Source organism: Palaemon carinicauda, chromosome 22, assembly GCF_036898095.1.
Source record: "Palaemon carinicauda isolate YSFRI2023 chromosome 22, ASM3689809v2, whole genome shotgun sequence".
NCBI classification, from domain to species: Eukaryota; Metazoa; Arthropoda; class Malacostraca; order Decapoda; family Palaemonidae; genus Palaemon; species Palaemon carinicauda.
In genome coordinates, this window is record NC_090746.1 from 114,026,221 (window position 1) to 114,038,720 (window position 12,500).

A 12,500-nucleotide genomic window follows, 5' to 3' on the forward strand; every position below is an offset into this window, starting at 1 on the left:
TGCATGTCGCCTCGTTTACTGGTCATAGCTTATAACCCCCAATCACCAAAGTATTTACAAAAATGTGTAATTCTGAAAGTTCTGAATAAGACTTCTTCCAAGGAACGTATCACAACAAGCAATCCATTCATCCATTCAATGACTAATAATGTAAAACAACTAGAGAAAATTAGATAATAATGACTGATCATAGCAAAACGCCTTTAATGAGGCAATTATGAGCCCACTTATTCCCGTTACTAATCGACACTCAACACTTACAGCAATACCTACATCGTATTAAACAAATCAGGTAATTATAATCAACTTCTGTATATTGAGAGAGAGAGAGAGAGAGAGAGAGAGAGAGAGAGAGAGAGAGAGAGAGTCAAACTTTACTGCAGGAAAAATAGTGCAATATTAATTATGCTAGTTTCTGAATTAGTCATTCACCGTAAAAGAATTTATAATTCAAGTGGCTTCCATGTAATATCTAAATTACAATGTTACTTATCCTGCACATCCCACAAAGATTACCAACAGGGCCAGTTGGGTTAAAAAGACGCAGAAACGAAAAAAAAATCGGAATCGCAGTAAAATGGCCAAAGGAAACAAGAAATGTACCAAGAGCCCAAGGACTCATGGCAATTGATGCTGTGGGATGGAGCCGCTGATTTAGGATGAGACAATATTAGTAGTGTCACAGGAGAGGAGGTTGCTATTTCAAACACATCAGATCTGGTTACTGCTCCCACAAGGAACCCATCTGAACACACAGACTTGTGTTGACGTTTGTACACGGGGTCGGCTCCTCTTTGAGACATCCTGGCCAAGCGTTTTAGTTGTTTGAAAAATTGGAACTCATTGATAAAAATAAAACATCTTTATATGACATTTAACGGCTTAGCAGGTTTATTTACTGATAAGCAACCTCAAGCCATTTTGCATATTTCAAAAATGCCAATTTTGATTAGATATTTAACCCAGAACATACGCCTTCCAAGTTTCTTGTCGATTGAGTATTTTTTTTCTATTTCGGAAGTTTTTTTTCTGGACCTTTAAATCCGAATTTTATGACTATGCAAAGATAATCTGTTTGAGATTTAGTTGCATTTCATCTTTCCTCTGAGAAATAGAAAACCTTACTTCTTTTATAGCTCAATAGAACATATTATTCCTACATTCACAGTTGTTTTGGTGAGGTGACCTTGAAAAAAAATAATGATAAAAGAAATGGTATATGTTTGCTACGGTGAAAATTTTCTCTGTTGGAGCCCTTGGACAAAATTTTAGCCTCTTGGTTTTCCAATTAGGGACGTAAGAAGAAGAAGAAGAAGAAGAAGAAGAAGAAGAAGAAATCGTACTTCTAAATGATTAAGTTATATCTTAAAAGTGTAGCTACACTTTTCAAAGAAACTTTAATCTCCTTCCTCAACAAACCTGATAGCATCGGTTACTAAAGAAAACAATGCAGATCCAACAGACTATCGTTACGTATTTATGAAACTTCTGTTAAGAACGCAGGATTAACTCCGAAAATCCCCAAATTCCCAAAATGAGGAGGAAAACGGGAACTCTGTCTTAATCATTCAACTGAAGGGCAACGTATCCAGTGTTGCCAGATGGGTTAGTCTAAAAAATCCCCAAAACTCGTGATGAAAAATCCCCATTTCCTGAAATATATATTTCTTTTTATCCTGTAGCCTTTACTAATATAGAAATCACTCACGATACTTCATAAAAGTACAAGCAAACTAATTGCAATAATATAAAAGGTTCTATCTATTTTCTTTCCCTAGAAATTTGTACAGAATATCCCCTCAGACAACTAAAATCTCCAAATCTAGGGATAAATCCCCATATGGCAACACTGAACGTATCCCTTTCAATTAACAGGTCATCGAACTCCTTCAGTACGGGAAGGAAGCTTCAGTGGAAAAGGGGCACATTAGGAAGAACACACTGCGCAATGTGGGCCACGTAAAAAATGAATAAATGCCAACTGGTAAAAGAGCCTGGCCTTCGAATCAGGAATGCAACCCGAAAACATCTGTTGATATCTTCAGTTGAGTGCTGCCTATTCGCACGTTCTTCCTCTTGCTGCCTGATGAAGTCTGATGGGAATTAGTGATAATAAAACCGCTGATATGCAAATTTCTTCCGAAAGATTAACTGCTTGATTTGAGTATCTCAAAATATTACAAATATTTCTCCCAAATTTCTATGTCTTCAAGAACTCTCACAGGCATACGGTAGATAGACATGCACACATAAATTATAATATAGATAAAACACACATACAGACATACACACACACACACACACACATATATATATATATATATACTGTATATATATATATATATATATATGTCACACAAGCATACATACACACACAAACACACCCACCAACACACACACACACATATATATATATATATATAGAGAGAGAGAGAGAGAGAGAGAGAGAGAGAGAGAAAATGATGAATTTTTTTAGCTTCCATAAAAAATTCTATACCATTCACAATCTCCCTCTCGTTTATACTTAACAGGAATCTATTACCGTACTAATCACATCCATTCTACTACATTTATCTATTCTACAAAACCCATGTTCCCAAAAATTTGTTTAATATTTAAGAGATGTTAAATCAATATGAAAAACTATTTATTTGTCTATGGACAGCACTTCGTCCCCTCAATACCCAACAGAATGGACATTGATTTCTATGGTTTCAACTCACAAACTCTCTTCCCTATCGATCAATCAAAGGGAAGTCTCCTCTACAAAGGGAAAAGGGATTAGATATATCGCATTTGATTGAAGGGGGATGCACATCACTTGAGCAAGCTTTCAGACCACGGCTTATGGCCAGACTCAGGTAACTGCATATAAAATTCAAAGATTTATTTTATATTTCTTCAATGCAAATACAAAACCTTAAATCTTTTCGTAATGAAAACGGCTCTCCGTGTGAAAACGATATTTACGAGGTTATAACTTTGTAACAGTAAAAACAGACGAGGAATAAATTGAAAAATTACTCCTAACTGTTCCCATTGCAAACACGATAGGCAGCACGTCAGCGATGAAGTCATGAAATACAACCCGTTGTACCGGAAAAGCTTCATACAGAGAAAAATGAGATCTCATTATGCATATTTAAAAGCGCCATAAAAAACCACGTGTCAGAGGCTGAAGTTCCTCACTAATAAAAATAAATCTAATGTAACAAGTAGGAAGAATTAAATCGCGCAAAAAGGCCTGATGAGGTCCCATAAATCCTCGTTGTATAAATTATAACCTCTTTACCTCCTACAGACCCATTAATCTAGGACTTTGGAGGCGTGGGAATCGCCACAGAACGCAAAAACATATTCCTTGAGAGAAAAAGGAGACAATGGGAAAAAACTGGCGTGTCAGGGACTGGGGTTGGGGTACAGGGGCAAACGATGGTATGGGGTTCTTAGGGGTAGGGGATTTGGGGGGTTAAGGATTTAAAGGGGGCAAGATCCCCTCAGGAGCGTCTCAAGTTCTCTGAGAATCGGAGTAGGAGTGAAATCAAGAAAAAGAAGAAAAGACGAAGGAGTCCGTCAAAGTTTTGCACTGTTCCTTGAGTTTCATTCGTAGACGTTTGCTAAAATCTAACCGTCCCCATCTCTCTCTCTCTCTCTCTCTCTCTCTCTCTCCTCTTCTCTCTCTCTCTCTCAGCTAGAAGCTAATTCCCAAAGGCTTCCTCATTTTCTCCATTAATTTCGACACCAAAATACCAAGTTAATTTTCGTAACGCAAACTTATTCACAACCCTTCATTATCTCCCACCACCTTTTCTTTCCTCTTGCGTCATCATCAGAATTATCATCATTCCACGTTTATTCTGTCACTCAAGATCCGCTTTCTTTATTGGATGGGATAAGTGTTACAATGTGGCGTCTTCTCTTTCATCTATTTCTCTTGAGTGCGCCACCGGAGGCGGAATTAACACGCCTAATACGAGCATGTATTTGTGGGCTAGGAATGGAAAAGAGGAAGACTCCGACAACAGATTAAATAAATGTTATTATCCGCCGGATATTCTACATTATACAAATGTGGAGAAATAAGATACCATTCCAAGATTGAGAAGAGCAAGTTGAATAAATAATTAAGTCATTATATACTGATATCAGCTATAATTAATACGTTATTTTCGCAATCATGTCATATAGTCTTTTGAGAGAGAGAGAGAGAGAGAGAGAGAGAGAGAGAGAGAATTATTCCAGTTGAGAGTGTACATACTATGAACAAGAAAATGACAGATACTGAGTAAATGTGGGCGTCTACCTCATAAAATATTTTATTAAAGATTCTCGAAGGGCGCTAGGACTCTGGAATATGTCTGGGTAATGAAGAGGCTCAGAGGCATTAAAAGGAGATCCTTCAATCATGTGATATATATATATATATATATATACATATATATACACACATATATATACATATATATACATACATATACATATATAAAAACATACAGTATATATATATATATATATATAGCTGGTTTCCCTGAAAGTCTGTTGAGGGAGGTAGCTATACACACACACACACACACATATATATATATATATATATACATTGTATATATATATATATATATATATGTATATACATGCATATATATGTATATCTATCTTTCTATCTATCTATCTATATATATATATGTATATATATATGTATATATGTATGTATATATATGTGTGTATATATATATATGTATATATATACTGTATATGTATATAAATACATATATATATATATATATAATATACATATATATACATAGATATATGCAATATATATATAATATATATATATATATATATGTGTGTGTGTGTGTGTGTGTGTATGTGTGTGTGTGTGTGTAAGCTACCTCCCCTCAACAGACTTTCAGGGAAACCTGCGTCAGGATCCTAATGCGGAAAGTTATTATGAAAATCTGTCCATTACTTTGTAAACACCTAGTGGGGGAACACAGAAAGAATAAGAGCAGGATACATCCCTTTTTGGACTAATTGCAGCCATGATAAAATTGCAACATGTCGGAAAACTTTACCTGGAATCTGGATCTGCGGAAATTGCACCTTTGCGCTCATTTTCCCTGAGAGCGTAATACGAATCACCTGAAATACTGACAAAAACTTTGCAGACGATGTTGGTATCATCAAGTTGTCACTCAGGCCGTGTGTTTTTTTTCTTTGCTTGAAGTTTGTTTGGGGTCTTGTTATAATAACTCAAAAATTTATATCACACGTGATGATATGAAATATATTGCGTTACATAACAATGCACAGGAGAAATGCACTATTTCCCCCAGAGCATAAGCTCATAGATTTTAGATTACCATCATAGAAAAACAGTGCTAAAAAAGAAATAAATCAAATTTCTAATGTAAGTTAATAACAAAATAAAGGATATCATCAATATTTCCTGCGGTCATGGCAACCAACGATTATTAGACTCCGCACGTACCGAATGCCTTATAACTATACAATTGAGGGAATAAAAATGAATGATAACATGTGCTCATTTATGGAAAAGACTTTAATTATTAGGCACGGATCTATTTGCTTCGATGCAAAGACTTTAGAGAAAGCGTGGGGAAAAGACATAAAGAAGGAAAGATCTGTTTTAATGTTGTTACTGATCTTAAAATATTTCAATTTTTAATGTTTTTACTGTTATTAAAATATTTCATTTTTTTAATGTTGTTACTGATCCTAAAATATCTTTAAATTTTTTGCTACTTTCCGATAGTTTATTTCCTAATTTATTTTCAGTATTTCCTTTCTTTCCTCACTGGGCTGTTAAGCAAGTAACATTTGGAACAACTTATTTCCAAAATAATCATTAAGTTATTCCATTTACTATTCTTTTCATTTCGAAAGAAATGGTGATTTTGAATAACCAAAACAGACTTTCGCCAAAGAATCAAGACGTCTCATCGCCATTTCTCATTTTCTTTTACATCAGCGTGTTTGTTTATGTACGATATAAAGAATTTAAATTTCGCAAGTTGTATTCTCCCAACCTATTTAGTCTTAAAGATACTAACGAATGCCCCTCGCAAAAAAAAAAAAAAAAAAAAAATGAATTCAAAAACACATTTTGCTTATGGGTGGTCTTAATCAAAATTGACGCATATAAAACTCGTTTTTTTTTTTCTTTTCTTTTTTAATAACATTAGTGCTTTGGACAAATTTCTATCTTATAAAACACGAGAAATCAGCTTTACATGAAACAAATATGATTAATATTAGTACAAACTGTGAAACTGTTCATAAATCTCTCTCTCTCTCTCTCTCTCTCTCTCTCTCTCTCTCTCTCTCTCAACTTTTGTGTCATTTAAACACAGACAATGATAAATCAAAAGTAAAGTTATCTTTCGAACGCAAAAAAAAAAAGTTTTGGATGGTTTTCCAGAGTCGTAAATTTAGAGTAAACGTCTCTTTATGGTCTTACAGTCTTTAGAGTTCCGCCCTAGGGGTCTTATATGAAGCCTAATTTATTATTATTGCCGACACACTATATATATCTCTCTGGCGGCATTGTCATTAAGAAGGCAATAAATAAAGTGAGAAATCGCGCTAACAGAAACTGCATGCAATTTATCAATGATAAAAGATAAGAATTAGAATTATTTCTAGCGAACTGATACTAGTTCGATTGAAATTTACTTTTACAGCAGTAACGCAGATTTCGTAATCTGCAGAATAATCAACGTTATCTCCAGGTTCGCAATAATAGTCATTAAAACGATAATGGCAATGAAAAACAGAAGAAACTCACAATAAGAAATATGCTTTGTTCTGAATCATAGATACTTACTTCTTATTTACCGTTAAAAGTTTTAATCAATTTCAGATTTCTATCCTGGCTTGTGTTAGCGTTTGATTTAAAATCAGTAAATCCACATCTGAGTCTTCCAATTAGATCCTTTACAAATAACCAAAGTCCATCATTCTGACACGAAGTCGTTTCTCGGTAAGCAGGCAAACAAAAATTATGCAGTCTTACTCATCCCAAGTCATTACCGATAAAGACCTTATCTTCCAAGTCTAAAGACGATATTTTCAAGTCTTTAGCAGGTAATTTTCTATCCCAGAAACTCGCAGGTGTTACTGGAAATGGGGGTCTCAGTTTAATCTTAATTACACTTTTTACCGATGAACTTCTCCTATTAAGATCACGGTGAAAAAAAAGGAAAATAAAAGTTTGAATATTTGGAAACTTCTAATAATTTTGCCATTATCATTACTTTCTGGCGGTTTCAAATCGCCACTGAAATGTTCGAACTTTAAGATTCTTGTGATCATTTAGCCTCTCATCGTTCACCATAAAGTTATTTAATGTCTTTTTCAAGTGGAAATGCACACAAGCAAGGCAAGGTTTACCTTTTAAACATTTTCTCTTCTATTAACATTTCCTATAGTGTCACATCAACTCCAACATAAATACTTATTTTAACTCAAACTGAATCCTTTAAGGGCACGATTATGTTTCACGTAAATTTTCATGACAAGAGTACTTTCAACCTAGTAGTCGTATTATGGCACCTATCTTTAACAATGCCAGAAAAGAATCTTCATCTAACCATATATGTTATGAGTTCTGTTGGGAGTCTTCTTGAACTAATAATATCAAACTACTCAAACTGAAGAGAAAAAGCCTTTTTTCTAAATTTTCATCTTTCCCAAACAGAACTATCGACTAATTCTTCGAGAGCTCACATGTCTTGATCTCCGCTGATTGGTTAGAATGATCTCGTCCAACCAATCAGCGATCAGGAAACTTTTCCGAGCTAAAAGGGCACCGCTGCGAGTCGGTGCAAATCTGCATCGCTAAAAGAAATGGACTATAGATCTTGTTAACAAAATTAGCCTCCACTGTCACCCTCCTTTGGTTTGCTCCATTATATATCTCAAAAGGGATTTGTCGAAATGGTTTTACTTAATATAGCATGAAGAGAGGAGCTCTAAAAAAAAACGTATGCAAGGTAAGCAGATTTCCAAAGTGACCATTTATTTTTGTATATATATATAATCTAAAGCGGAATTATGATTATGATCACCTTTTTAAATAATGGAAGATCGTAAAATAATATATTGGTACACTTCACACCTGGAACTTGATGTATATCAAATCATTACAAAATGGATGGAAATTTTGTCCAGTTTGAAACCTATGAAAAAAAATTATGATAACAAACTAATCCCATTCAGTTGCTCACTTCATCCATTAAATGGTGTGAATCGTAACAATAGTAATCCTTGAGAGAGAGAGAGAGAGAGAGAGAGAGAGAGAGAGAGAGAGAAAAAAAATTATGATAATAAACTAATCCCATTCACTTGCTCACTTCATCCATTTAATGATGTGAATCGTAACAACAGGAATCCTTGAGAGAGAGAGAGAGAGAGAGAGAGAGAGAGAGAGAGAACATTACGTTTGCTGCGGACGTCGATAAGTTGTGTTCATGTGGTGAAGCATTTAACAGAAATATCGTTTCATTAGTAATTAAGGTTTCCTCTGGTGTAACTATAATATGCACGCTGCAATTAAAACGGAATATATGTCAATGGCTAGCAGAATATTGGGGGAACAGTTGAGAAACCTCCGCCCGTGAAAATTCTTACTAAATGAGAAAATCCCAATCAGCAAAATCGACGTTTATAAATACTGGAATTCACACACACACAGGCACACACACAAACACACACATACACACACACACACACACACACACACATATATATATATATATATATATACATGCATGTAAATGCATATATAAGAACCTTCTCATAATGTGTTAATTAAGCCTCGATAATCTGTACCAGTTACAGGAAATTACTCGGTGCCTAGATTAAATTTTCCTCTCTTTGTGGTGGATTTGCTATTCAGATAACATATGAAAGTTTGTTAGTTTATACATACATACTGTATGTATGTATACATTTAATTACACGCTTAAAGAGGGTGGCTCCAGGTGTAACTAGCGTTCTAGGTTTCAGGAAGAGGTTTCTAGCCCTACCCATTCTACCACAACGGTTGTAACCCACCAACACCCAACTACGTTTACATACCTTCAGTATCGAAGTCTCCATAAGCATGACGTCTGATTGAGCAAATTAAAGTTAGAAGATATTCTAACAAATAAGAAAAATAAATGAGCGTGGGCAGCACATATAATGAGAATGACAGACAATAGATGGACAAAAAGAATAACAGAATGAATCCATAAAGATTACAAACGAAGCAGGGGAAGGAAGAGAAGACGAGGGATTGATAAGCTAAGAAAATTTGCCGGTATAGAAAAGACACAGAAAGACCCTAAACAGATTGTGTGGAAAGCCATGTCTAAGGCCTTTGTCCAGCAGTAGACTAGCAACGGATGATATATATATATATATATATATATACAGTATATATAGGCGATATATATAAATTATATATATATATAAAATTATATATATATTATATATATATATATAATAATAATAATAATAATAATAATAATAATAATAATAATAATAATAATAATAATAATGATACCTGAATACGAACTGGATAAATTGATTAGATTTAGTGAGTCTATGGGAGTAAGCGTTAAAAATTTCCCACTTTTGGATCGTCGTAAATGCAGATGTACGTTACCCGAATACCTAAATTAATACAGTTGCAAAAATATGCTCCCACACATCCTAAAGTAACGTTATGCATATCATGAAAAAAGGATTTGATTAAAATCTGCTGAATAAATTACAAATCAAGATAATACACATTCCTAATCTATTGATGGCCTTCTATCGTTCACACTCAAGACTTCATTAACTTCCATCGGGAACTTTCACAAAGAGGATCCTCGTTTGAAATAGCACCAGGCTAAAATGGATAAGTAATCAAGTCGTCGCTGTCCTTGCAAAAGAATTTCTCTTCGCACAACTTGGTTCCATTTCGCATAATAGCTTCCACCTGGAAATTCCAGACTCAAGTTTCAGGAAAGTCTCTTGGAAACGAGATGATCAATTCCGTCATTTCATGGAATAGTCCTTGATAGTGTACCAACCGTGTGTCACACGATCGTACATAAATTATTTTGTATATATTATGCTTGTATCTGCGCTCTTCCCTCGCACTAAAAAGAATCTGAATAATCATGTCTCCGGTTTTCCTCCGTAACATTGTCTGTCTTGTGAACATGAAAATGCCTGTTGCCTTGAGGTTTTGTATATAAAGGAGAGTGTTCTATAATAAAGTTGCTCAGTTGATTGCTTCCTGCCTTTGAGTCGCAACCTTTCTCTCGGCTCGTCACAATAGGTAGAAAAACGTAGGTTCTGAATTTCATAATCTTCGTCATGATAAAATGTTTGCAGCAAAACAGCCAGAGAAGTTCTGAAGGACCTCAAGCGTATTTTCAAAACATTGATATTATGTGTAATTGATAACTACAAGTATATGACAACAACATCTACGCGCTAATCCACAAAGGTCAACAAAAACATGTTTAATAAGTTTTACAAAATCAAAAGCCAACGGTAATTAATGATATTGATGTTTCAAAAATTCACAAGAACATCTAGGATAATAATATAGATAAAATATATCTTATTCATAGCAGAAATCATTACTATTATTAGTATTATGACAATTGCCGTTATTTTTGTAATTTGAGTAGTAATATTTACAATAACTAATTATCAATCTAAAGATGCGTTCTTGTATAAATATAACTAATCAAAATATAAAATGAACTCTTTCGAGTGACTGCTTTGCTCTTATCACCACTAATATTAATATTATTAGCAACAAAAATAACAATACAAATAGCAACCAATATTGGAAGCAACATTAGAAGCAATGGCAGCTTTACCTGGCAAATGGATGAAAGAAAGGCAAAATAAAATTGATACAGAGCACACTGTTAAGTATTACTGAGAAGGGGGTAAACTTTCAGAAATCCATTTGCCGTAACTAGGAGAAACTTTAACAATCTCTGTCAACCGCCCGAAAATGATAGCATAAACTAACGGGAAATGCATTCAAAAGTTTCAGCGATTCACAAACAATTCACCCACAAATACGGAACTTCAAATATACTACATACACAAACAGAATTTGCGCATATATATACTGTGTATATATATATATATATATATATGTACCAACCTGATTTATTTATGTGTGTATATATATATATATATATACACTGTATATATATCTATATCTATATAGATATATATATATATATATATATACATATATATAAATATTATATATATATATATATATATATGTATATATAAACATTTAGGTATATATAAGTATATATGTATTTATTTATATATATATATATATATATATATACACACAACAAAAACAACAATGACAGCAATGCAACAGTTTCTAGTCCACGTCTTTATTCATGTCGGTGGTTTGGCCAGTTTTCATCACCACGCTGGCCAGTGCGAATTGGTGATGGTGAGAGACTTTCTTCTGATCGCTCACAACAAACCAACCTAGTATGGGTGTCCCTGATTAATACAGCTTCTCTGATATTGCTGATACGCAAACCCTTTCACAGCGTTAAGGTATCCCCACATATATATATATATATATATAAATATATATATATATATATATATAGATAGATAGATAGATAGATAGATAGTGTGTGTATACCGGTATATTTATATATATATATATATATATAGATAGATAGATAGATAGATAGTGTGTGTATACCGGTATATATATATATATATATATATGTGTGTGTGTGTGTGTGTGTGTATTCAATACACTCGAATTCTGTGGGTGTATATAATTAATATTTTGCATGCTGTGTATTTTGTACCTGCAGTCAATATACGTCAACATACTGGGAGAGAGAGAGAGAGAGAGAGAGAGAGAGAGAGAGAGAGTCTATTCGACTATGTCAACTACCCAGAAGTGAATATCGTCCCGTAGAAAGAGATATAACTCGTGTAAATGGAAGCCGCTAAGCTTTACCTACAAACAAACATAGGGCTGTGCCGCAACTGCAAAATGAAAAAAGTATTCTAATTTACTTTTGGCCCTGAATGTGTAGCGACTGGATGCGTTCATTCCACACTAGATTCTCCAATAATTTTTCACAAAACAAACGAAATCTTTTTACCCACGTTTTTTTTTTTTTTTTTTTTTTTTTTGGGGGGGGGGGTTAATTCGACGTTACCTTCATAGATGTAAATCATTTTATATTAAAAAATGGGGGTTCTATTCCTTGATAAATTACATGGCATAAATAAAGTAATTACACTTTCGAATGCAACTTATGGGTTACCATGAAAAAGATTGGCGATACCTAAATAAATGCTTTCATACTCTAACTCAAGTCACCACAATAGGAATGGCACTAAACAATTTTTTTCCCAAGCAAAGTGAAAAAAAAAAACCACTTCAAGTTGTATTAACTATTCTCAACTAACCATGAAAAATGAAC

General features: G+C 33.9%; 1 protein-coding gene across 2 annotated transcripts in view; it reads right to left on the minus strand.

Moving 5' to 3' along the window:
• Positions 1-12,500, minus strand: part of LOC137616699 (spondin-1-like) — a 1,052,831-nt gene that overhangs the window by 957,458 nt on the left and 82,873 nt on the right. The gene's annotated exons all lie outside the window — the stretch shown is intronic.